This window comes from Python bivittatus, unplaced genomic scaffold, assembly GCF_059951505.1.
Source record: "Python bivittatus isolate LINGU-HERP-01145 unplaced genomic scaffold, Pbiv_v1 ctg000480_np1212, whole genome shotgun sequence".
Lineage (NCBI taxonomy): Eukaryota > Metazoa > Chordata > Lepidosauria > Squamata > Pythonidae > Python > Python bivittatus.
In genome coordinates, this window is record NW_028277075.1 from 40,382,334 (window position 1) to 40,409,799 (window position 27,466).

At 38.1% G+C, this 27,466-nt stretch overlaps 1 protein-coding gene across 3 annotated transcripts in view; it reads right to left on the reverse strand.

Moving 5' to 3' along the window:
• Nucleotides 1-12,868, reverse strand: part of LDLRAD3 (low density lipoprotein receptor class A domain containing 3) — a 164,425-nt gene extending 151,557 nt beyond the window's left edge. For 2 of the 3 annotated variants that reach the window (XM_088145773.1, XM_088145772.1), the window contains exon 1: nt 12,744-12,847. The gene's annotated coding sequence lies outside the window, so the exon portion shown is untranslated. Of the gene's footprint in view, nt 1-12,743 lie in introns of all 3 variants that reach the window. The other variant, XM_088145774.1, reaches the window with a different exon arrangement.
• Nucleotides 12,869-27,466: the final 14,598 nt, after the last annotated feature.

A 27,466-nucleotide genomic window follows, 5' to 3' on the forward strand; every position in this document is an offset into this window, starting at 1 on the left:
TGCAGACTAAGGTGCCAACCTTAATTGTACTTGTGCTATATGCAGCATTGTCTGCCAGCAGTAGAACAGTACCAGTAAGGGTGGGCATGTTTGGGGCAGAATGCACCAAGTGCAACCAAAAGCCAGTATGCAAACTAGCACTGCTAACCTAGGGACTGCTTGACAAGCCAACATACTTTTGCCCTTACTTCAATCAAGTAGGAGGTACATGCAATTTACTGACATACACTGAGGATGACTCCCCCCCAAAAAACACAAACAGTAAGATAGACAGCAATAATTAATTATTTAAGTCAATATCCAAAATCTTGGAAACAACAGCTGAAGCAATTCTAAAAGTGAAAAGCTGTATTACAACAATACCAGAAACAGCTGGGAGGACTGTAAACTACTAGATGTTCATAGTGCTTCTCCAAACTGATTCATGAGTTTATTTCTTTCTGAATCAAAATACAGGAAAACAGGTGGGGGGGGGATCAAACCTTTTCCGACTAGATTATCACTCACCCATCCTAGGGCAATAAAATCTGACTAGCATAGACGAAATGTAAAGTACATGAAAAAGTGATCTCAGAACTTTTACAGCTGTCCAGCTTTACAGCTGCTATCCACCTTTCTCCACAACCGTTCCTGTGGGAAAAAAGTAAAAAAAAGGGGACAAAGAAAAATAAGTGGGAGCAATCACATTAGAAAATGTGTTGACTTACATTTTAATGCTCTGTCACTCAAAGTTTATTAATGTATATTTTCTTTTCTCTACAAAATGCCTAGGAAAATGTTGTATTTCTAAAGGTAATATTTAATTGTAACACACATCTTGCCATTTCTATCTTTGTTACCTCTAGGAGACTACTCTGAACTGAGTCTCCCCACCCTGTATTTGCAATCCAAAAGGATATACCACAGATTTCTCCACACATCCAATGTTACAGGGAAAAGGTCTGGAAGGAAACCTTTTTGGTGAGTACTGCAAGTTTCGGTTGGCCCTCTCTAAATTAACCTTAATTAAGGCTGTTAAGACAGTTCTCTTCCATTTACTTTTTGGGGTCTACAATGTTATGTAATGGAGTTGCTACTAACGTTTTATCCAGTTTTATTGTTTTTTAATTAATGACTTTTTAATTGTGTTTTCTTGATTATTATAATTTGTGATGTACTGGATTTTATGCATTTGTGAACCATCCAGAATCTTTGACTGGGGGGACATACACATTTGACAAATAAATAATGATCTATGATTTGACAGAACTCATTAAAGTAGGAGCAAACCCACAGATTCTAAAGAGATTTTTAAAGAGATTGCTCATCCCATAATTTCCTGATACAGGCATGGAAGTAAAACATACTTATTATTAAGGAGGCTGTTACAAATTATATTATGAATGTCATGAGTAATTGGAATATGCTAGCACAGCATTTATTTACAATTCTCCAAAACACAGTTTGAGAGTTCACTTGCATGCCGCCAAAAACGTGTATAAACAATATGTATAATTGGATTTCAAACAGATTTCCATGGTTACTTTCCTCAATTTCTACAAAATAAACACAACCATGGAATCTTGTACCTGTTATCAGTTCCAAAACATTGGATTATACTGTTTTCCAGTGAAACTCATACTGTTGACAAGTAGCTGGAAAAATATTAGCTCTTCTGACTTTTCTTAGTTACTAAACGTATATCCTATCTCTCTGAAGTAGTTTGGCTAAAATAAAGTCATTGGCTTGGTGTACCAATGAGCCCCACCATCAAGTGGGGACTTGAACATGGATCTCTCCATTATGGCACTCTAGCTCCCAAAATTATCAGAGTAATTACACAAAAGGAAGTGGAAGTTTACAGAGATATTTTGTCAGGATGCCAATAAACAGGTTCTTGATTTAGACAGGTGAGATCCTGCCAAGACTAGACAGCTCTGAAATATCATTTTTCTTTTTTCACATTCTTACCAACCATAAAAGTCAATCAGTTATATGATAATGTTATTTATTTTATTATTTTATTGAACCCATATGGTGCTCCAATTGCCACTGAGTCTATGGAGCTAGAATATTGGATGCTTCTTCTTATATTTGGATCATGTGATCACCATTTGTGACCTTCTCAGGGGGCTTCTGACAAGCAAAGTCAATGGGGGAAGCTGGATTTGGTTAATGACTATGTGATTCCCTTAACGTGGCAAAAAAGTTGTAAAATTGGGCAAGATTCACTTAATGACCCCATTGCTTAGTGATGGAAGTTTTAGTCCCAATTGTGGCTGTAAGAACTTATGTGGGCCTTGTGATCATAAGGAACTTCTGTCACTAAGCAAGGCGGTCATTAAGTGACTCATGCCTGATTTTACAACCTTTTTTGACATGGTTAAGTGAATCATGCAGTCATTAACTAAATCCGGCTTCCCCCATTGACTTTGCTTGTCAGAAGCCCCCTGGGAAGGTCACAAATGGCGATCACATGACCCCAGGACACTGGAACCATTGTAAATACATCCTGGTTGCCAAGGCCCAAATTTTGATCACATGACTGTGGGGATGTTGCAATGGTCGTAAGTGTGAGGACCAGTTGTAAGTCACTTTTTCAGCACCATCGTAATTTTGAATGGTCGTTAAACAAATGGTTGTAAGTCAAGGACTCTGTGTGTGTGTGTGTGTGTGTGTGTGTAATAACATCATAATATTCTGGTATAATCCACGATTATAATATTCTGGAGTGGGCAGCTATACAAATTTTAACAATAATAATGCAGCTCTCTTATTTTGACAATGCTGGTAGGGATACTGGGATTTGTACTCATGATATCAAGTTTCAGAAGGCTTAATAAGAGTTTTCCAGTGAGGCCAATTAGCTGCTAACTAATTAATTAACAAATTTCAAATCCACTGAATGTCATGCCTCTGGTATGAATAGTCATCAAGGAAGTTGACAATTCAAGCTACTTCATGAAACTGACTAGTAAAACATTTAAAACTAGTACAAGGAAGTATTTCTCTATGCAGTGTATAATCAATCTGTGGAATATGTTCCCACAAGATGGGGTGCTGCTTGCTAATTTAGATTACCTCAAAAGGGAACTACTGTAAAGAAATTCTTAGATGACTGTTCTATCAGTGGCTACTATTTTGATGACTGTGTGCTGCCTCCAGACATTGGGCTGTAGAACCAATGAAGTGAAATGATCAGATCTTTTTACTCCTGGTTCTGGAAACTGCAACTTTCTATTGTCCACTTTCTATTGTCCAGTTCACAGCAACACTGTACAGAAAGCCAGAGGGCTAAGAAGTACTTAGGTTATGTAGTGAAACACATTGGGCAAGATAGTCTACCCACATAAATGAGCTCCTGCAATTAGAGTTGGCCCGTACAATTGCTTGGCTGGAGGCTGAGAGTTTCTATCTCTTAAATATCTAATATTTAAGCTCAGTGCAGTACAACACTGGAGCAATTTCAGTGATACCCCAAACTCATATATTCTGTGCCTTGTATACAAGCCACAGTAGCCTCTCTGGAAACCTTGACTCTTTAACTGGTTCTGACAAACCCTTTCAACACTGCCATCTGATCTTTAGCAAGGAATGTAAGCTTATCTTGAAATTGATCTGGACTGGGACTATGATACTGCTTCCTGCCTTCAACTGTGTCTCTGCCAATTTACAACCAGGAGCTGTTAACAACTCTGCTAAAGCCTTGTAGCTATAACACTAATTACAATCCCTGTATACTTGTGTTAAACTTTTATTGTTCAAAATAAAATTGAACAATATTAAAAATGTCAAATTCTCTTAATCATTCAAAGACTGATCCTTGTGGGTAAAACGTAGATCTTATCCATTTAAACCCTTTCTGTGTATTCGCTGAAAAGTCAAAAACAACAAAAATCTTAACATCTTAATTCTATCAGAGTCATTATCTTTGAAAACGTTGCTTTCTTTATTCCATCTTTCAAAGATAAAGTTAATTAATGCTCCCAACCATCCAAAGATATTTGTTAATATTGGGTTTTTAAATACTTAAATTACATAACACACACCTATTTGAAATAAATATGCTCTGTAATCCTTTATTATTAATAATTAGCATTCATTAGTATTCATAACTTTACATCGAAACTTATCAGTACTTTCCAAAATCTCTTCTCCATTACTGTGCACAGTATGCATTTTGTAAGTTAGAGAGTGGAAGTTAGGCATTTAACCCATATAGTACTGATGCACCCACCATTCCATATAGGAATAGTCATTATATTGGCAACTCTAATGAATAAAACATCCCAAAGATATAAAGTATACATGTGAGTTAGAAGTCAATGGGATTAACTAGACTGTTTTGACCAAATCAAATTCTACTGATGGGGTTTGACTTTCACGCTATCTACAATGGTGTTTTTTTATTGTCTTTATTCATAGTAAATAGTTCTAGAATGATCACCAAGGAAAAATATGCATAAAAATATTGTTATCCTTTAGGTTCTAAAAGTCTCTAAAAGCATATTAAAAATTAAAATAAACTCTCCAATACCACTTAAGTAAATGCCAGCACTAACATAAAAGCCTGTAATTTCATTTGCATCAGTTTATCATGCTTAATCCAAACAATAAATTGTCATATATGTTTATTTTAAAAACTAGCTTAAAATATTGTGAAATAAACTAGAATTCATTTGATATTATTTTATTTTTAATTGCCAATCATTCTTTACTGTCATTACCAATATTCTGAAATCTTAAAAATGAAATCTATGAATAAGTCAGTATCAAGAAACCAGCTCAAAAGAGATGTTAATAAACAATACAAAAAGCTCTGTTAGTAATATAGTGCACACACAATACAGACAAAAATCTATTCATAAGTTCAAATAAAAAAAAGTTAAAAAGGAAAAAAAAAGTGGTTGCCCAAAGCCGTTAATGAAAGAAATAAGTTTGGCATAATTTGAGCTCTTCAAATTTTAAGGAATGTTTCTTTGTAAATCATTAGTTTCCTCCAGTAAGCTTTTCAAAAAAAGTTAAAAGCATTTAAAAAGCAAACTATAGATTTAGATGAAGTGATAATGACTCAAGAAATGATCCATAGACTATTTTAATGACGTATGTGATGTTCCTGATCTTCATTTGTGACACAATGGATCAAGTTTTCGATACTAATTTTAGTACTAAAAAAATGTATAGAAGCTGATGAAAACTTCAAGTTTCTCTACACTTTTAAAGACACTGATGAACATGTTCATGAATTGTTGAATAAAATGAATAAAAAGAAATTAGTTACGATAAGACACCCAGTGTGATGTATTATTGAAGTGTTGGGCTAGAAATATGGAGTCCCAGGTTCTAGTCCACCCTCAGCCGTGGAAGCTCACTAGGTGACTTTGAACCAGTCATTCTCTGTCAGCCCAACCTATTTCCAGGGTGTTGTTGCTGGTGAAAATAGGAAAAATAGGTCCTGTGCTGCACTCAAATATATGTGCATACCAAATAAAAGTACTAAATACTACATTTATTGTAGGAAGAGAAGCAGTATAGTGGTTGAAGTTAATAAAAAGGGATATCATTATATCCCAAAGAATTACTTCATAATTTAGTATTAGCCTGGCAAGCAGAGCAAAGGAAACAATATTCAGTTATAAACTGCTGATGCAGAAATGATTGCACAGTCAGACTGTATGGCTAAAGAGTGACAAGTAACTTCATAACAGACTTAAGACTTAAATGGGGGAGATTTAATAGATCAACAGATACTTCTGGGACAACTTTTTCTTTGGGAAAAAAAAAGCTAAACAGTTGGTCAAACAGTAATGTATTCCATTAGGCTTAAATTACTGATCAATTATTATCATATTTATCACTGTTATTATATAATAAATATTGTAATATATGTAGCAAAATTATGAATTAGTGATAACTTTTGCAGTTACGTTGCCACTTTTCTTTTTATCATAGCTTTCTAGTTTTTATATTCAGATGTAGACAATGTTTTGAGTTTATTGCTTGTCTAATTTTGGATTCTTCATGTAATTTCATTCAGCATGTAGCAGACAGTGACTGATTAATAATAAATGCTGTGAAGAAACAAAACAATACAAACCATGATGATTAGTGACCAATTTAGAAAAACTACAAAACTATTTTTCTCAATAATAGACCCTCCTTTATGCAATGTAATTAATCGGCCTTAATGTTAATTTATTAGGTCACTGCTTTGCGGATAAATCTTGAATCTAGAATTACTAAAAGGGATCTATGAAGAATAGTACTGCCACTTGTTCCAGAGTGGTTTTGGAACAAAATTTTATTTTATTTTTTAACATTGCTCCCTGCTCAGTTAGCAGAAAGGAATTTTGAAAACCTTTTTTACTTATGTGTGCTTCTACTTAACATTCTTTTAATTTCAGAAATCTATTATGATAACTGTTCAGTAGCAAGTGATAGGCAGTTAACTTAGTAGGTGATAAAATAAATGAAACATATTTTCAATAAGGTTGAACAGTTGTGCTCAACACCATCAAAAAATTATTCTTCCTGATGGAAAAACAAACTTAATGATGCTTAAAGGAACGTCATCATGGCAGAAGGCATACTTTAATACAATCTCACATTCTGCTGCTTTCTTTGTTGCTTGTGATCATAACTATATTACATCATCACAGTTTGTTTCTCGTAGAAATGTGCAGTGCTTCAGATTCAAAGGCAAAAGATACTTCAGAGCTCACGGGGGCACAACCTGTCTACAAGTCCATAAACCAAACATATCTTTTCCAGGAATCACGCTGCAGCTGCAAAAGAAGCTTTGTGATCCTCGGAAAAGGCACAGTTGTTTTACAATTGTGGCTCCATGAACTCCATGCACTTCACAGCATCGAACAGCCCTAGTTCCAGACCTAAATTGTGAACAGAAGAGCTGTGTTCACCAAAGTTAAACTGGACCAACGCAAGTTCCTGGTTTATGAACTGGCCACAATTTATTTCCCTTGCCACGCTGAGCCGGGCTACCTTCCAATAGGAACTCATGAGATGTTTGAAGCAGCTGATACACTGCAATCACTTCCTAATCTTTTCAAAAGATCCCTCAAACATACAAAGATTTTGGGAGAGCTCCAGAGAACTGCAGGAAATGAGAAAAAAACATGGCCCTTGAAACTCTGGATCCATTATACAATCAAAACCTGAGCAAAGTAAAGAATATGTCTCCTAGACGATGATAACCAGTCATTTAAGCAAGAACAGAATAGACAATTGAAAGTGACTGATACACTAACAAGTGATAGTAACATGAGATTCATTATTGACATTTTGATATATAACTTGATCTATAATTATAATTTCAGAAATCAGGGAATAAAGTAATGGTATCATATTGGACTAGAAAAGAGAAATAAACTTTAGGAGCATTAAGCAATATCTTTCTTTGAAGTAAATCAAAATTAAGAAACATAATCAATAGCATGCAAGGTTTACTGCAGTGATAATTGATACAATAAAAAAGAAAATGCTATACAGTCAGGTCCAGAAATATTGGGACATCGACACAATTCTAACATCTTTGGCTCTATAGTAATGGGACAATTGGCTTCTCAGCTGTTCCATGGCCAGGTGTGTGATATTCCCTCAGTACCCCAATTACAATGTGCAGATAAAAGGCCCAGAGTTCATTTCAAGTGTGCTATTTGCATTTGGAATCTGTTGCTGTCAACTCGCAAGATGGGATCCAAAGAGCTGTCACTATCAGTGAAGCAAGCCATCATTAGGCTGAAGAAACAAAACAAACCCATCAGAGAGATAGCAAGAACATTAGGCATGGCCAAAACAACTGTTTGGAACATTCTCAAAAAGAAGGAACGCACCGGTGAGCTCAGCAACACCAAAAGACCCGGGAGACAATGGAAAACAACTGTGGTGGATGCCCGAAGAATCCTTTCCCTGGTGAAGAAAACACCCTTCACAACAGTTGGCCAGATCAAGAACACTCTCCAGGAGGTAGGTGTATGTGTGTCAAAGTCAACAATCAAAAGAAGACTTCACCAGAGTGAATACAGAGGGTTCACCACAAGATGTAAACCATTGGTGAGCCTCAAAAACAGGAAGGCCAGATTAGAGTTTGCCAAACGACATCTAAAAAAGCCTTCACAGTTCTGGAACAACATCCTATGGACAGATGAGACCAAGATCAACTTGTACCACAGTGATGGGAAGAGAAGAGTATGGAGAAGGAAAGGAACTGCTCATGATCCTAAGCATACCACCTCATCAGTGAAGCATGGTGGTGGTAGTGTCATGGCGTGGGCATGTATGGCTGCCAATGGAACTGGTTCTCTTGTATTTATTGATGATGTGACTGCTGACAAAAGCAGCAGGACGAATTCTGCAGTGTTTCGGGCAATATTATCTGCTCACATTCAGCCAAATGCTGCAGAACTCATTGGACGGCGCTTCACAGTACAGATGGACAATGACCCAAAGCATACTGCAAAAGCAACCAAAGAGTTTTTGAAGGGACAGAAGTGGAATGTTATGCAATGGCCAAGTCAATCACCTGACCTGAATCCCATTGAGCATGCATTTCACTTGCTGAAGACAAAACTGAAGGGAAAATGCCCCAAGAACAAGCAGGAACTGAAGACAGTTGCAGTAGAGGCCTGGCAGAGCATCACCAGGGAGGAAACCCAGCGTCTGGTGATGTCTATGCGTTCCAGGCTTCAGGCTGTGATTGACTGCAACGGATTTGCAACCAAGTATTAAAAAGGGAAAGTTTGATTTATGATTATTATTCTGTCCCATTACTTTTGGTCCCTTAACAAGTGGGAGGCACATATGCAAACTGTTGTAATTCCTACACCGTTCACCTGAGTTGGATGTACATACCCTCAAATTAAAGCTGACAGTCTGCAGTTAAAGCACATTGTGTTTGTTTCATTCCAAATCCATTGTGGTGGTGTATAGAGCCAAAGATGTTAGAATTGTGTCGATGTCCCAATATTTCTGGACCTGACTGTATATAAAACACTAGAAGTTGTAAGCACAAAATAAAGACCATTTACGTACATGTCAACCCTTCAAGGCAGTCCAGACAAGGAAACCAGAGTCATGAATACTAACACTACCTTTATTGTATGGTTACAGTAACAGAACCTTGCAAGTCTGAAGGCACTTCCCTTCTCCCCTGCCTTTATGTTCCAGAGGACTAGGGACGGTCAATTCTGAGACACTTTGTCAAATTACATTTCTGGTTTGGACTCAGATTTCATTTCTCAGACCGTTGTCTAGGCTGTAGCTCTTCCTCCTGTCTCTCAATGTTATTCTTACAGCCCATTACAATACAAGACAAGATCAACAGACATGGTGATATTCACATACAACAGGGTTGATTCATTCTTTACCAAATATGTATAATTACTGCTCAGAAAAGAGCAATTCCAGATTCTGAATTTGTCTAGCACAAATGTAACACCTAATCAGGAGTAGTACCTAATGAAGATGGTGTTTTAAACACCAATAAAATCAGAGCTATAAAGTTTATTGCCTTGAAATGCAACACTGATAGCTAGAAATAAGTTGTCACTGAATAAGAGAACATGTTCTCTGAAAAAAACTAATTTTGCACATTTTCATGAAGGAAGAGGCACTATATTTTAAGCTTCAGGTGACAGTAATGTAAAAGTAGTTCAGACTGCTGGGAAATGCTTAGCATTCTATGAAAGGCAATGTTAACTGATCATATAAATCTTCTAACATGACTTTATTACTAATTGTGTCAATAAAAATTATTCTTACTCATGAACCAAAGAACAGTACACACAAAATATGAGTTTTAAAGCTTAAATATTCTTTGAATTAAAATGTTTGTCAGACTTATTTCCTTTTGCTCAAGCAATAACAGATTGTAATGATACTTTCAATATAAAATCATGAATTAAAAAGTCAACTAAAAATAAATGAGTGTTGTCTAAAAGAATACAACAAAGTATAACATTATTGCACCTGAAAATGCTGAAAAAAATCTAGGTAAGTGTCATGAAAATAGGAAAGTTGCCAACAGTTTTGTATCTGCAGAATGTAAACATGTAACAAAGTTAATATTAAATTTCCTCTCACTAACTGTGAGAATTGCAATCCCTTGAATATACATATGTTTATAGTCTTGACCTTTAACATCAGAATTTGTGTTTGTCAAATATAAGCATATTAACATTTGAAGTATAGCAAAAACTGTTGTGTGTTGACATTAACAAAAAGTTCAGCTGGTCAGGAACTAAACTTGAGATTTTTTTTAAAGAGAACTGTGAATTAAATGGCATCAGTGTAATTTTATTGGCTATATTAAACAGTGTATGCCTCAGCAGTCAACATTGCTGCTAAAAATGTAGAATTGCTCTTAATTCTAAGATTAATAAGCAATTCTTAGCTCTGTGTCAAACCCCTCAGTTTGGTATACTGTAATTCAAGTGCTCACCCAAATTACTAGATCATCTCAGGTATCCAGTTCTTGACTCTCTGTAATATGGGTTCCCTGGGTGAATGTAAATGGGGCTGGGACACAGTTTTATTGCTTTAAAACTGTGGGATAAAATATTCCTAGTTTGCATTACTAAATCAGCTGTTCAGATTTCTCAGTCTAGAAGCAAATATTTCTTGTACTAGAGATACAAGAAATTTAATATTGTTAAATATCCCATTTCCTCCTCAAGGACTTCACCATCCCTGAGCTGGTAGAAAAATACATCAGCATAAAATTTGCTGCCTCTACTGGCAATCCCTACCTTGCGAGGGCAGCAAATCTGAGTAGCTCAGGGTTGGCATCTTGTATCAATGGATTTCTCAAACTCAGAGAACTCAAACAATGCAATCTGTATCTTGCCACAGGAACAAAGCTAGCAAATGATACTGTCCTTATTTAGACTTATAGGACCAGATAAGGAGAAGATTTATAGATTCCCTGGCTTTGTTTCTCTCCCCTCCCATTATGTATCACTAGCCACGAATCGTTCTCCTTAATGGGCTTAAGGCTGTGGCTCAGAAGGAATTTTAAGAGACGACCATCAGTCAAACCTTGTTCTGTTTGTGCACAAGCAATTTGAAAATGCTTTGTTGAAAATAAGGCCAGATATCAAAAATCCTATGGGCACAAGTTTAGGCCTTCTTTGGATTTAGCACTATTCTAGAAGTGTTAAATCCATGTTCAAAAGCAGCCTAAACAACTTGCACAGAGTGTTACAGAGATTGGCACCATGCAGCTATCATTACCACTACCACTGGTGGTCAAATGTTGTTCAAGCTAATCCGGGTCCCCAATTTGGGGATCAACTCAGAGATCTGGTGGGAACATGGGGAGACCTTGGTTTGAAAAAAAAAAACCCTGGACGGTGCTTCAGAGACTGGAGGGGATGGGGCGTGCTCACACCATTATAGTGTCCAGGAGGTGCCAGGATGATCCCTAGGCCAGTAAATGTCAGGGTGATCCCTGACTGCACCACTAACAGAATGGTCAATGAAGCACATCAGATTGTATCCAAGGCAAAATGTGTCAGGATGCAGAGGAAAATACAACTTTTACACTGTACAACTAAAGACAGCGTACACTACTTCAGGTATGGACTGGCGATCAGATGAATTCATTGTCAAGATGTATTTCTGCTATAGTTAATCACAAGTAAAGAAAGCTCAGTGTTCTTTCTAGTTCGTTAGAAATTACTTGGCAGAAGCATCCAAACCAATTTTTTTAGAAATCATACTAACCATGACCTGTCTTTTCAATGCCAAAGAATATACACTGCTACAGAAATTAAAGTTACTACCAATGAGACAGAGAAAAAGCGATGTCCACAGCTTCACAAACACTAATGAAAAGCTGATAGACCTTAAAAACAGAACTGCCTAGGACAGCATGAGCTTTTCACCAAAACAATACAAGGCTGCCAACTGAAGGCCACTAGGATTTAATTTAGGTCCATAAGTGTTTGGGGGTTATGGGGGGAGGGGTAGGACAAGACACTTTTGATGGTTTAGAATGCTTAAAAAGGAGAGAGGGAGAGAAAGCTTTCTGCCAGCTTTTATTTATGTTTCTATTATTATGTTTTTACTATGCAGGAGGTTCACGGTTTCTTCTAGGGTGGGACTTTGGGGTTGCCAAAACAAACAAACTGGCCTGTCAGAAAGGCCAGAAATTGTCAGCTACTCTAAGAAGGATCTAATAATAACGTTTCAACAGAAGAGAGCAGCTAGCACTCCTGGCCAGAGAGAGAGACAGAGAGAGAGGCTGTCTTCCATTCTGACCAACCTGCTTCTCAAGCTTTGAAGGACAGCTAAGCAACTTTTCCCCGCACGCACACACCGAACCAGCAAAGAAGCTGCTCCCATGACTTCGTTCGCAGGGCCATGTAAACACTACTGCGACGCAACCGCCACAAGTAAGCAGCGTTGCCCAGGTTTACCTAGGCGACCCCAGCGCGCCCTCCCCGCCCCCTCTGCCGCAAAGGGAAACAAACGCACTCCTGTGTTACAAAGGCAGCGAAGTCTGCGCTTTTTACTTCCCGCTCTCAACCTGAAGAGAAATACAAAGCGGGAAGGGGGCGGGAAGGAGAAGAGGCGGCGTGAAGCAACCACGCGCAAAGGCTCCTGAGGCAAGGCTCCATCCCGCTGCCGAAGGCTTCCCTTCCCCCAGCATCCCCCTGGCTCGCCCGCCAGCCCACGCCTCTTCCCCACTGGAGCAGGCAGCTGTTCTCGCCCGCCTCCGCTCCCTTCGTCCAGCTCCCACTCACCCGCCGAGCCCAGGAGCAGCCACAGCAGCCACATTGCCGCCAGCGCGACAGGCTCTCTGCAAAGTTTGGGGGCTCTCCCGAGAGCCTCCGCCTCTCGGCCCGAGCCCGGCCCAGGCCCAGGCTGCTGTGCTGGAGGAGGAGGAGAAGGAGGAGGGTCAGGGGGAGGCTCCCTCACAGCCAGCCGGACCCTCACGCCCAGCCTGCCGCCAGCCTTCTCTTTCACTCCCTCGCATACACCCTCCCGAGCGCTTCTTGGCAGGCCAAGTGGCCACTGCACCGCCCTCGCGACGTCCCGGAGCCCAGACTGTTGCCGCCTTCCCGGCGGCGCTCCAGATCTCGCACCCTTAGCGGCGTACCTACTCCGCTTGGTAGGAGTCGTTGTGGCGGCTCACGCCTCTCGGAGCCCCTTCACCCTGACTGGGAAGTGGATCCAGTGGAGTGTAGCCGGTGAAGCGCATCAACCTCCTATTAACGCCTCAATCCCCATTAAAGCATCCCAGAGAGATCGCCGAACAGTTGGCTCCACTGTCAAACTAATCTTACTTTGCTAGCGCTCAAAGGGATCTGCCTTCCTGTAACTTAATTGAGGATGGGCATCTGTCTTAAGTCATTTTGCCATCTTAGTTATTTTAGATACCTTAATTATTTTCTCCTTGTTGAGATATTTCTAGGTTCGTTGTGGTTGTTCTGATGTAGTTTTTGTTTGTTTGTTTTCTGAGCCACCTAGAGTCCTTTGGAATGGTTGATAAATGCTGATAAATAAATAAAGAAATCCTGGGTACTCATACTGACCCCCTGAGGGATCACCAGCAAATTTGCAAAAGTTGCACTTGATCTCACCCTGTGATGGCCCCCAGGAAGAAGCCTAGGAAGGAGGAAGGTGAGACTAGGCAGAAACAAGTCCATCCTAACCGAAGGTGAGCACAGACACAGAAAGAGATCTGACGCAAGTCACTGTTTCTCTCTATTCTGCATTGGTCAGACATCACTTAGAATATTTTGTCCAGTAGTTTATTTGATCAAGTAGTTTATCTGATTAATAGAACTTTTTTTTTTTTTTTTTGCAATGTTCTGGAAACCCTTCATGGACTTTTGCTGATACCAGGATTGAAAAGTTGATGTTTTATGGATTTGCTTATAGATAAAGGATGGTGTATGGGATGGAGACATATCTGTTTGTAACCTTATAGGGGGTGAAGAGTTACTAAGTTTGTGTATACTTGTTGTGATGAAGGTTGGAAGTAACTTCTTTATATATTTATTTTTGTTTTTCTTTATTATATTATTTTCTTTTTCTTCTTTCTTTAGAGTCCTTGGGGTTCTCTGAGCTTGGTTGTTTTCTTGCAGATGTTTTGTTGCCCGACTAGGTAACATCTTCATGATGCTACCTAGTCGGGCAACAAAACATCTGCAAGAAAACAATCAAGCTCAGAGAACCCCAAGGACTCCACAGTTCAACCCTGAGCTACATATGTTCTCTTCTATTGATCTTCTTTCTTTCTTTTTCTTTTTTCCTGCACTTTTTATTCTTTCTTTACATTCTCTTTCTCTAAGTCTGGTTTCTATTAGTTTTTACTATTGTAATTAAAATTCTTAATAAAAGAATGTTTAAAAAAGAATGTTTTGTCCAGTTCTGAGCATTGCATTTTAGGAAGGGCCATGATAAACACTCCAGAAGAGAGCAACCATGATGATAAGGGCCTAGAAGAAGAAAAGCTTATTTTTAGTTGTTGGTGTTACCTTGGGTCTTAAGCAAGAGCAAGCTGGAAGAGTTACAGAAGTTCTTGCAAGTGCCAAAACCATCCAAAGAGAGCTTTTTCCAGATTGGGTATACAGGCCTGGCTTGCATACATATGAGCCACGTTCTCACTTGGTAGGACCCTTGTCAAATAGTGGAAGCCCTTTTAGCTGTTGTTGGGTTTTTGTTTTGTTTTTTTGTTTTGTTTTTTTGTGTGCCTTTAAGTCAGTTTTTGACTCCTGGTGACTGCCTGGACAAGTCTGCAGTTTTCCTAGCAAGATTTTGGAAGTAGTTTGCCATTGCCTCCTTCCTAGGGCTGAGAGCGTGACTGGCTGAAGGTCACCCAGGTGGTTTCGTGCCTAAGGTGGAACTAGAACTCACAGTCTCCCAGTTACTAGCCTGGTGCCTTAACCACTACACCAAACTGGCTCTTTCAGAACATAGCCTGATAATTTTATTGATGGGGGAGTATCATATAAATCAATGTATCATGTTAGAAGGTTCTGACACAGCAAAGTTTGAGAAACTCAGTTGTACTTATTTATTAAAAAGAAAAAGTAGGACTTTGAGTAAATACACATAGAATTAATCTATATCAGGCAGGAGAGTGTGAATACAATGGTGTAGCATCAGTATATTGTCCTTTTCCACTGTTCATCTGATCTAATCTGTCAAAAAGCATATCTGCTTTCGTTCATTATCTGTTGATCTTTCATTTATTTCCCTGGTATCTCTTGCTGACAGCCAAGATTAATTTTTTTCAGTACAATTAATCAGAGATTTCTGGGTGGATTTTCAGTCTTTCTAAGTAGTCAAAATCCTCTAACTCCATTGGTGAGGAGAACATATCCGGTTTATTTTCACAGAATCTGTGTAGATAATACGACACATGTTGATCCATTTGAAACAAGGCACAACTTCTATTGGCATTGGTGGATCAGGAATTGAAGAAATTATTTAAAGTCTAGTAATTAGAGCACTGAATTTGCTTGCAAAGAAGCAGTATTTATGTACAATTTTTCTTTTATAGTTGGGACAGACATTTACAAACATACTTGTTAATTTGGGAAATTTGCAAGTTAAATGGCAGTATAACTTGTAACACCTGTTTATTGGTAGCACAAATGTAACATATAAAATATAGGGAGACTATTGATTTTCAGAGACATTAAGATTAAAAGATGTTACTGCCCATGATGTAAATGTTTATTTTTCTATCATGGTATGATTTCTAGCTGAACAGGTTTTACTTTTTCTGCCCCACCTTGAAGCCCTACACCATTAACAGTAATGGCTCGATCACATCTCCTCTGAAAAACTGTCCTTATATATACAGTTTTATTCCCTGATGGAATCACAGAATACATTCAGTACTTGCATGAAACTACAGAATAACTTTATTCCAGCCAAGAATGCAGTAATAGCCTAAAGCTGCCAACTGATTTTTAAAACTGTCATCAACTAATTTGCAAAAAAATACTGCTGGGTGCAAGCTGAGTTCTTGTAATTCATTTTTAATATAGTCAACCATGAAGCTTGTGTTCTAGAGATTTATTGATGAGGATTTCATATAATTTGAAGGGATGAATGTTTTCTGTATTATTTTAATATGAAGGGGTTTTTTTCTAAATAGCAGCTTGAGCAAAGCTTTAACCTTCAACCATTAAATTTCAAGTGTATCCAATTAATGTCTACAGCAGCAAATTGCTATTCACTGCAGGATTTAGCACAAAAAATAAAGATATTCTGATAATTAGGAGGGCTGCTTGAAATAATTTTACTTGGAAACTTCTGTTAGCAAAAAGGTAGTGTACTTTGACCCATGTGTTAAATCTATATTTGCGAGTTTTGGAATTTGCTTTTAATTCTTTTCTCAATTCTAAAAGGTTTAACAAATAATATAATTTTGTTATATTATTTCTATATACAATGTTATTAAAATAAAAGGCAGTGAAAGGGGGCATTTTTATACATATGTGAGCTTATTTTTCCCATAAAGTTTCTTACTGGTAGCATTTGTGCCTCTCCAAGATCCTCTTTGTGCCCACGTGCTTTCATGCTGTTGGTCAGCAGAATGAATTAGTAGGATTAATACAGCAGTGCAAAAAGGGCTGATATGGAGACAGCTTGGCTGTGGTAATGCTTGGGAACAGATGCTTCTGTTTTGATTCCACTGATAGGAATTTCCACTTCATCCCACATTACAGCCCCTCACTTTGCCACCCATGCTTAAATGAACAAAAGAAAGCTTTCAGATTCCCATGCATAGTGACTGGGTGTGGGTAAGCATGGTGCCAGCTGGGGGCCAATTGTTACACTTGTTAGTCAGCTAGAGGGAACCCAACCCCAGCAACAGATTGGTAGGGACACTTGCTGGCCATCCTAAATCACTTTATGAGGTTTGGGAGGAGGGTGAAACTGGTTGCCTGTGTGGAAGTGCCCATTGTTCTCATATGCCTCATCTTGCAGTATAGCAATCCTAATCTTGCTTTTATATACATTCTAATATTCTAAAATTGCATTTATTTGTTTATTGAATTAATATTCTATCTTCCTGCCATTGGGATAGTGCATGCAATTAAGCCACAATATCTAGTTTCCATAAATGATATAACTCTTGCCTCAGAAATTCACTTATTCTCTGGGTTGAACATCTAAATACTTTGGACTGATTGTGTGATTTTAAATGAAGAATCCTTTATCAATACTATAAAAGACTTCTTCCATTCTTTTCATGGGTTTTAAAGAAAACTTCCATCTTGAAAGAAACTGGTAGATTATTATCATTTTAAGGAATCATAGCAACCACTTTGGGAACTCCTGCCTTAAGCCAAAATATGATTGGTTTGGTTCAGCTTAAATTATTGTATGAACTAGCTATGGTGCATTTGTAAACCATTATTTATGTCTTAATGCAACATGTGAACTCAGTACATGTTAAAGCACATCATTGTTTTAGGGGGTTCAGTGATACTTTTAGCCTCTTAAAGTACGGTTTCTCTAAATCTTTATTATATAGTCTTTAAGTAGTCTAAAAAGCACCATCTCTTTTACAGAATCTGCAGAACTGGGGGAATCCCAAAGTTTGCCAAACTATAATAATAACTTTCCCTTCCCCCCCCCTAAAAAAACAGACAACCTTGAGCCAAATGAAGACTCATGAGCAACAAAGTGGAGTATTCTAGAATATTTTAGAATGGGTTATTCTAGAAGACAGTATGGCTGGCAGGATAGTACTGTATTCTGAATACATTCTGCATTAAAAGGTTTGTCTTTCAAAATCCACTTGCTTTTACTAAGAATAAATTCATATTGTAAAAAATAAATGCAGTTGCTTGCTTTGCTGCAAGTGAATTCATGGATGAAGATTTATGTATCTCTGTGTTGTATTTGTTGATATATGAGCAGAATGGCAGGTCTATTCTAAGCCTTGCTGACTCACGCTAATCAGGAAAGATGTTGCAAGGAAGTGTGGGGGGGTCTTTTTTCTCCTCTCATGGAGGGTTCTTCCTTCCTCTAGCTATAAGCAATGGAGCCACCATGCATTAAGTTAGCTTGCTAGAACTCTAGGACAGAAGTAGAGAAATTTGTGCCCTTCTAAAGACTGTTAATCTACAAGTCCTGATAGCTCCAGCCAGTTAAAGAATGTTGAGAGTTCAACAATATATGAAAGACCACAGATTCTCTACCTCTGCCTAGAGTAGGAGGTCTCAAATTATCATGAGGACTAGTTCCTTAGCCTGAGACCTGTCTTTACAGATTGATACAAAGTCTCTAGTAAGTAAAAATAAGAATATGCTATTTTATGCCATTAAAAATAAATTTGTGTGCTTTTTAAATTAAAAACCTTTACACCAAAGCAGAACTCCTTGCTAAATAAAGCGAATTCACTTTGGCCATGTACAGGTGAAACTCGAAAAATTAGAATATCGTGCAAATGTTCATTTATGTCAGTAAGGCAACTCAAAAGGTGAAACCAATATATGAGATAGACGCATTACATGCAAAGCGAGATATGTCAAGCCTTACTTTGGTATAATTGTGATGATTATGGCGTACAGCTTACGAAAACCCCAAATTCACAATCTCAGGAAATTAGAATATTACATGACATCAATAACATAAGGATTGGAAATAGAAGAATATCGGACCTCTGCAAAGTATAAGCATGCATATGTACTCAGTACTTGGTTTGGGCCCCTTTTGTAGCAATGACTGCCGCGATGCGGCATGGCATGGATGCTATCAGCCTGTGGCACTGCTGCATGTTATGGAAGACCAGGATGCTTCAATAGCGGCCTTCAGCTCCGCTGCATTGTTCGGTCTCATGTCCCTCATCTTTCTCTTGGCAATGCCCCATAGATTCTGGGGTTCAGGTCAGGCGAGTTTGCTGGCCAATCAAGCAGAGTAATCCCATGGTCATTGAACCAGGTTTTGGTACTTTTGGCAGTGTGGGCAGGTGTCAACTCCTGCTGGAAAATGAAGTCAGCATCCCCATAAAGCTCGTCTGTGGAAGGAAGCATGAAGTGCTCCAAAATCTCCTGGTAGACGGCTGCGTTGACCCTGGACTTAATGAAGCACAGTGGACCAACATCAGCAGATGACATGGCTCCCCAAATCAACACAGACTGTGGAAACTTCACACTGGACTTCAAGCATCGTGCATTGTGTGCCTCTCCATTCTTCCTCCAGACTCTGGGTCCTTGGTTCCCAAATGAGATGCAAAAGTTGCTCTCATCAGAAAAGAAGACTTTGGACCACTGGGCAACAGACCAGTTCTTTTTTTCTGTAGCCCAGGTAAGACGCTTCTAACGTTGTTTGTTGTTCAGGAGCGGCTTGACAAGAGGAATACGACATTTGAAGCCCATGTCCAGGATCCGTCTGTGTGTGGTGGCTCTTGGTGCACTAACTCCAGCCTCAGTCCACTCCTTGTGAAAGTCCCCAACACTTTTGAATGGCCTTTTCCTGACAATCCTCTCCAGGCTGCGGTCATCCCTGCTGCTTGTGCACCTTTTTCTACCACACTTTTCCCTTCCACATAACCTTCTATTGATGTGCTTTGATATAGCACTTTGGGAACATCCAACTTCTTTTGCAATTACCTTTTGGGGCTTTCCCTCCTTATGGAGGGTGTCAGTGATGGTTTTCTGCACAACTGTCAGGTCAGCAGTCTTTCCCATGCTTGTGATTCCTACTGAACCAGCCTGAGAGATCATTTTAAAGGCTCAGGAACCCTTTGCAGGTGTTATGGATTCATTAGCTGATTAGAGTGGGACACTTTGAGCCTAGAATATTGAACCTTTTCACACTATTCTAATTTTCTGAGATTGTGAATTTGGGGTTTTCATAAGCTGTACGCCATAATCATCACAATTATACCAAAGTAAGACTTGACATATCTCGCTTTGCATGTAATGCGTCTATCTCATATATTGGTTTCACCTTTTGAGTTGCCTTACTGACATAAATGAACATTTGCACGATATTCTAATTTTTCGAGTTTCACCTGTATTTGGCATTGTTTTTAATTAATAGGTATGCCAGTGTTTAATCTTATTACTGGTTTGTTATGTAATATATTTCCCAGGATTATATCCTGGGTGATAGAATCCGGAAAAACCATCCCAAAACTGTTGTTTTTCTTCTTTTTCCTTGCTAAGCAGAGGGATCTTTCAGTCTGTTGCTTTCACTTTCCTTTTTCTCTCCTCTTCTCTTCGCTTAGCAGAGATTTCCTTTGCTTAGAGCAGTGTTTCTCAACCTCAGCAACTTTAAGATGGGTGGACTTCAACCCATCTGGGGAATTCTCCAAAACTCCACCCATCTTAAAGTTGTTGAGGTTGAGAAACATTGGCTTAGAGAGACCTTGTTTCCTTGCTGTTTTCCCACTCCTTGCCCAGTGGCTTCTGCCTCCTTCCCACCCCTCAATTCCCCCCACCAACCAGCCTCATCTCCCTGCTATCCCTGTCTGGGGAGCTCAGGGTCTTCCAAGAAGCACAAGAGCAGATGTGGACTCCCAGAAGGCTGCTCTCCTTGGCACAAGAGGCCTCAGAGCACTGACAGAACCACTCCTGCTGTTGCCGAAAGACCTGCCATGCTGGGCCAAGGCAAGCCACCATGTCTCCCCCTTCCTGGAATGCACTCAGTGTCCTGGCAGCATCCTCAGCACCACAAAATATTTTTGAGAGCTGCAGAAAATGACTTGGAGGGCCACTAACAGCCTGCAAGGTGCAAGTTTGGGATCCCTGGCCTAGAGTCCATTCACACAAACTACCACTGAGTTTTTCTGTGCAAATCCTTCCTCTTACCAAGCTCTGTTTCATGGGATAGACAGACCGAGCTGTGTCTAATTTTAGCTACTTAATATCTGTGCAACCTCAGGCAAATCATTTTAAGTTGCTTTGAACTTTGCAAGTAGGTGGATGGCCTAGCAGGTGTTTCCACTTAGTGCTGCAACTTGTAATGAACAAAAAAAGTACACGTTTTCCTATAGTATCATGGCTACAGGTACAAAGAAAACTGTCTCCTGCTTTCCCCCTCCCCCCGAGCATAAATCTCCTTTTTAAACATTAACTCTTGTGGAAGGATAAGTTCATTTTCATTACTGCTTGCTTCCCCAAAGTTGTATAAAGCAGTCCTTTAAAACTGACCACTTCAAATACTTTTCATTTCTACCATCTCTGAGGATGAAATTGTCATCCTCTTTGTTCACCACCAGCATATATTGGCTTTGATTAATAATATCACTGTAAACCTTATTTCGTGTAATAGTTGGTTCTTGTATTCCTAGCCCAAAAAATAGTAACTAACACTACTTTGACACTTAGGGCTACCATTCCACCATTATATTTTATTTATCTAATTTAATGCAGAACCATGTAACCTCAAGTTCTATAGGTTCAGTGGATCATAATATTACATAATGATGAAAACAGTTTTTGCTTAAACCAATAAAGAGATTTGAATATATCAATACTATAGAAAAGCACTTTTCAAAAAGCTTAGAATTTTTTTATTTTTACTTTTTAAAGTTTCCATGGTCTCCGCCTATTTTCTTTGTATTTATATTCTCCCTTGAATCCTTTTTGCAGCAAGTACTAATTTTGTTAATCTTAAAACTGGTTGCTCTGCAATGCTATGAGCCTGTGTATAAATGAGGTTAGTACACACTGTGTACTGTATATGTGTGTATAAATGAGGTTAGTACACACTAGGCTATAATGTAGGTTGACTTTAGCTTCATCTATTCTATGAATCCTGCCAATTGTGATTTATTCTAGGAAACATGGCTTAGCTCAGACCAAGTGCATGTTAGTGACAAAACTAATGAAGGTATTGTCCTTTAGAGAAAATACATAAATTATGAATGTTTACCATGTATAGCATAATATTCAATTATTATGAACAATTGAATTATTTGGAATTGCTGGTTGGGGCAAATTCTTGCTCTTACTTACAAAATATTTTGCTTTCAAGCCAAATGAAGTATTTTGAGAAGAAACTTAAGATGGGAAGTGGTCCATTACCATAGTCCTACAATGTTTATCCTACATGCTTTTGTAGGACAAGCATCCACATATGAAATGTTTTTTGTTTGTTTGTTTGGTTGGTTGGTTCCTTCAAGTCAGTGTTGACTCCTGGCAACTGCCTGGACAAGTCTCTGCAGTTTTCTTGGCAAGATTTCAGAAGTGGGTTGCCATTGCCCCCTTCCTAAGGCTGAGAGAAAATGACTGGCCCAAGGCCATCCAGCGGGCTTTGTGCTTAAGGTGGGGCTGGAAATCACAGTCTCCCGGTTTTTAGCCTGGTGCCTTCACCACTACACCAAGGTGGCTCTTTTTTTAATTTATTTTTTAATTTATCCTACCAATATTTACTTTTCTCTTTATGTGGCTCCTGAACACCCTCGCTCCAATGCCCTCCTCTCTTCTTCTTTTTGGCTATGATGTTAAGCCCTGACTAAATAATTATGTTATTGACTAAGCCACAATTGACTGGATTTGCACCGCATACTGAGCCAAAAAATAAACAAACAAGCATTAAAAAATCACATTTTTGGCTTGCTTTATGAACCCAGCTTCTGACTCTCTCTCTCTCCAATACACTTTCCAACCCCATCTACAATTAATCATATTAGAAGTTTCCCAAGTTCAAGTGTTGCTTCAATAGGTATTAGTTAGAAAGGAATTCTGCTGATTTATTTTAATTTCCCTTTGTTTGTTAAAAATGTTAAGGGATTTCTTAAATGACCAGGTTACAAATGAGTATGTGTATGGAAAATACATAGGTGGAAAATTAGTCTGGAAATATATTTGGATGTCATACCCAGGATCATAATTGATGAGTACAGAAACTAAAGACAAAACCTTATAATGATATATTCCAGCATTTTATAAATGGCTGGCTACCACATAAGCAAGTCTTTGAATTTGGCATTGTGCTTAGCTATGGGGTTTTGGTAGGTTCAAAATAGTAAGAATAATCCTTTTATTTTAATTATATCACACAAAATGATAAATGGAGCTTCTGAAAAACATCTACAAAATGGACTTCATTAGAATTTATCATGCTAATAACTTTGTCGTTTATTACAGTATGAGTGTACATCTGTTTGCCTGCTAAAATTCATATTCATTATGGCTTCCTAAGGTTTTGATTTTTCAACTTTGCTTCCAGCTAGAGTTGTTCCAAAGCTTTAAACAAAATTTATCCCAAAATAATATCAGAGTTGAGCTATGTAGAGAAAGGTGTTCATTAGTCATCTGAAATTCTGCATGAATATGGTTATGCATAATGGAAATTTAGGTGGGCTCCATGTTCACAGGGCTGATCCAATAAACTTGTTGCTTAAGGGAAAGAGCATTCCAATGTAAAATATGGACTGGGCTGTCTGATTCTTTTTTTTCTTCAACAGTGGCTATGGGACAGCATTCTCTTCCGTACCTGAAGCAGCCAACTAGCTTAAGGGAACAAGAGCAGGTAAAACAGGATAGCACTCTCCTTTAATGCCTTGGTGTTGTTTCTAAGGATTTATTATTTTTTTATTTATAACTTGCATGAAAATGACCATTTAAAAGTAAGATGCAGCCTTCAAGGCCATTTATCATGACTGGTCCATCTCAGAGAGGAGTGAAACGGGGTTTTATCTGTTTGGTTTAACTTTTATATAAACTCTGGTTGAAAGCCTTTCTGTTCCTAGTTCTGATTCTACAAAACTGGTAAATCATCCAATCTGTGCATTATTTTAGTGAGTGATACAGTAATGATATTCTTCACAGCAACTGGACTCTTCACAATCTACTACTGAGAAGAAAAACTCACCATAAATTATCAGAACACTAACAGCCATGATATTGAGCAGATAAAGGCATATAAATACCTTGACACTGCTTTGCTGGCTCTTAGAGAACCCAGATAGCCTATGACATGTAGAATGCCTGCTGAAGTGTTACAGCAGTTCTTCAAATTTTTTACAAAAATTTTTTTGTACATATATTCTAACTGGAATTAAGGTTTCTCAAGGCAAGATGGTAGTGCTATTCTATGAATCACAGCCATACAAATACAAGATTATTTTTGCCCTGTAGAGGCCATACAGTCAAAAATTCTGCCAGTCCATTTTTGGAGTGCCATGATGAATACCTAACACTTCATTCTGGGTAGAATCAGGAAGAATACCATTAAAGGCTCAAGCTTAATTGATTTCTGATTCAAACTGAAGTTCTTCTGAGCTCTTTGACATTGGCTGACAATTTTTGCTCCAGATGGAGGAGGAGGTTAGGTGAGAAAATCTCAACTTGTGGACATTCCTTCCCACTTTTATATCTCTTGGGCTTTTTAAGGCCAAAGATAACAGCAAACAGAAAATTTGGGATGTAGCTCTTCAAAGGGACAGAAGAAGTTTGATTTCATGCTGTATGGTAGTTGGGAATCATCATACAATTTTTACTTCAGTGATTGGTTGGTTGGTTTATTTATTTAAATTATATGACTGGCTATCTTGTAGAACACAACACTGGGCAGCTCACAACAACAATAAAACCAGAAACAATAAAACCAAACAACCAAGTGCCTAATCCACAATCACCCAATCCATCAGATGAAACAATTCTTGCAGTCCCACCACACCCTATTCCAGCACATGGGATATCTCTAATCTTGCAGTTTCCAAGTACTAGAAAGCCTTTACTTTGACCAGCTTTGATGTCTGGCCTTTCTCTGTAAAGGAGGGAAGCAGTAAATGCTATCCTATGCCAAATTCCCCTGTTTCTGTCAAATGGAAATAGTTGAAATGGTTGTACTATCTTTTCTTCTAGAAATTATAGTTGTATTGCCTTTTTATGGAAGTATGTGTTCTTTTTATTATTTCTGTTTTAATACATTTCTCTGGCAGGTCAGATAAATGTTATGTTTCCTTCTTCCTTTCAAACTGTAATATTGATATCACATTTAAAGTTGCCAAAATTTGTGCCATGGCTTGTAGAATTAGGAGACAGATGGTTAAATCTACATAATTAATTGTAGGAGAAATGCTGGCTATTTAAAAGAGTTATTTGAACATTATATTCATATTTTACCATTTTGTAATTGTTTTGATTATATTTTCGTATGCTGGCCATGGACCATAATAAATGACTGCTAACTGTTTAACCAAGCTTCCTCTAAATCTATCTAATTTATCTATATTTCCTTTAAAGGTCAGCACTCAGAAGACAGTACTCTAGATGTGATTGAAAAGTTCAGAATAAACTGGAATCATTTGTATTCCTTGGATATTGATTCTGTTCATGCATCCTAAAATTTAATGTGCTTTTTTTGCATCTACTTCCCACCAGTGATTCATTTTTAGTTTATGATTTACCATAATTGCAATAGACTTTTTACATGCCCAGCCGGATATCCTCTGATACCTATTCATTTGATTATTTATTTTGGCTAATGTAGAATTTTGCATTTGCTGAATTTCATTTTGTTAATTTCAGCCTAGTTTTCCATCCTATAAAGTCATTTTGTATTTTATTCCTATGTTCCCGCCTTTATTTCCTTTTTCGTGTCACCCACAAATATGATAAATTCTTGGAAAAAAGCTGTGGATACCGAGTGCAGGAAACAGTTCTGCAAAAGCCCTCTTAAACCTTCTTTGAATTTGATTGAATCTGATGACAAGCTACTAATACACACACTTTAAACACATTTCTCCAAACTGCTTTGAATCCAACAGTCTACATTTTTCCATTTTTTAACCAAATGCTAAGATCCATAGCACTTTCATAGTCTGTTAAATTTTGCCGTTGCATCCTAAGGTTTTAGCTGCTACTGTTCTCACACCTGAAGTAATATCTTACATTTCAAGGGAGTGAAACTGGATTAAAAAAAAAAGCTGAAGTTATGAGAAAACTATACTTACTGTATGTATTTGTTTTGCCTACTTTTAAGTGCAATTATGCAGAAGAGTCAATGCAAAAATGTATATGTATATACCATTCCTTGCTGTTGCAGTTCATATCATCAGCTCTGTGCCATAAGAGGGAAACTGTCTGACCAAGAGGTCAATGTAACCATTATAACTGATTGTGTTCTTTCATGGAAACATTTCTCAGAAGACTGGAAGGAAGGAACAGTCTCTGCAAAAGTGATTTCATGTACTTCTGTACACAGTTTTGTCAAATCAGGTGTGTGGGCTATAGTTCTTTTATCTTATATTCAGTAGGCATATTAAAACAATATACCCACCTATGTCAATTACTCCTTCATCACCCAAGCAATTAACGTATCCCAGCAATGGGAATCAAGGGCATTCACAGAAGTGTGTGTGTCAAAAATCAAGATGTCAACTTTATCAACTGCTTTTTTCAGTTGCAGCTGTCATCTTGCCTTTTTTGAATCCCTTGTTCCATGGACACCCCCACCAGCAATCTTTATTGGGAGGGAATTAGTTGGGAGGGAATTAAGTTAATTCCAGATATATTCTTTTCTGTTTTTACTGCAGCAGCATCCTAATCCTTACCCCAACCACCCTTATTTTTTAAAAAATTAATTCTCTCAGTATCTGCAGTGTAATCTTGTCATCTTGTTTGCAAGTAGTATATCAATTTATATTGTGCTTATCAATCCACAAATCTTATAAATAAATCCCAAAGTGTGTGTGTTCCATCAAAAGTTAATTATTTAAAGTATGCAACATAGTATAATAATATTGGAGAATAACTTCTTAAAATTTTCCATGTAGCTATAATTATAATAATATAACTGATATTATTATTAATAATGCATACATTCCTAATAAATATTTGTCTTTTACACACATGGTTTAGCATTTTCAAGTATGATCAGAGTGGCCAAAGATGAACCAGAATGGCAATCTGCTACTTGAGTAGGGAGAACAGTGTTGTCCAAACTTGGCCACTTTAAGATGAATGGACTTCAACTCCCAGAATTCCCCAGCCAGCCATGCTGGCTGCGGGATTCTGAGAGTTGAAGTCCACTCATCTTAAAGTGGCCAAGTTTGGACAACACTGAGGGAGAAGGACCATCTAATGGCCAGAATGTATAATGTCAAGCATATATCTTTTGGAAAAAGAAGAAAAAATGTACCATACTGTTACTCTCCAGATTCCTTCCTTCCTTCCTTCCTTCCTTCCTTCCTTCCTTCCTTCCTTCCTTCCTTCCTTCCTTCCTTCCTTCCTTCCTTCCTTCCTTCCTTCCTATCTATTAGTGTTTTGGCTCTCCCATCAGCCTTAAAAAGGAAATTGTAGTTCAAAATTTCTGAAGGAAAAGCTGGCACACAATATCTTAGAATGTTCTTCATTGCCTCTTTTCTGAATTATCATCTGAATTATCATACCTGCAGTTGTTTTAGATGAGCATGTCCTGAGCATATCCTGAGGTTGTTTCAGGACTTGTGGTTAAGAATTGACATGTGGTCAAGCTGGAATGAGACATCCCAGATAGCTGAGTTTGTGCAGAGCAGAGTACCTGCAATATCACCTTT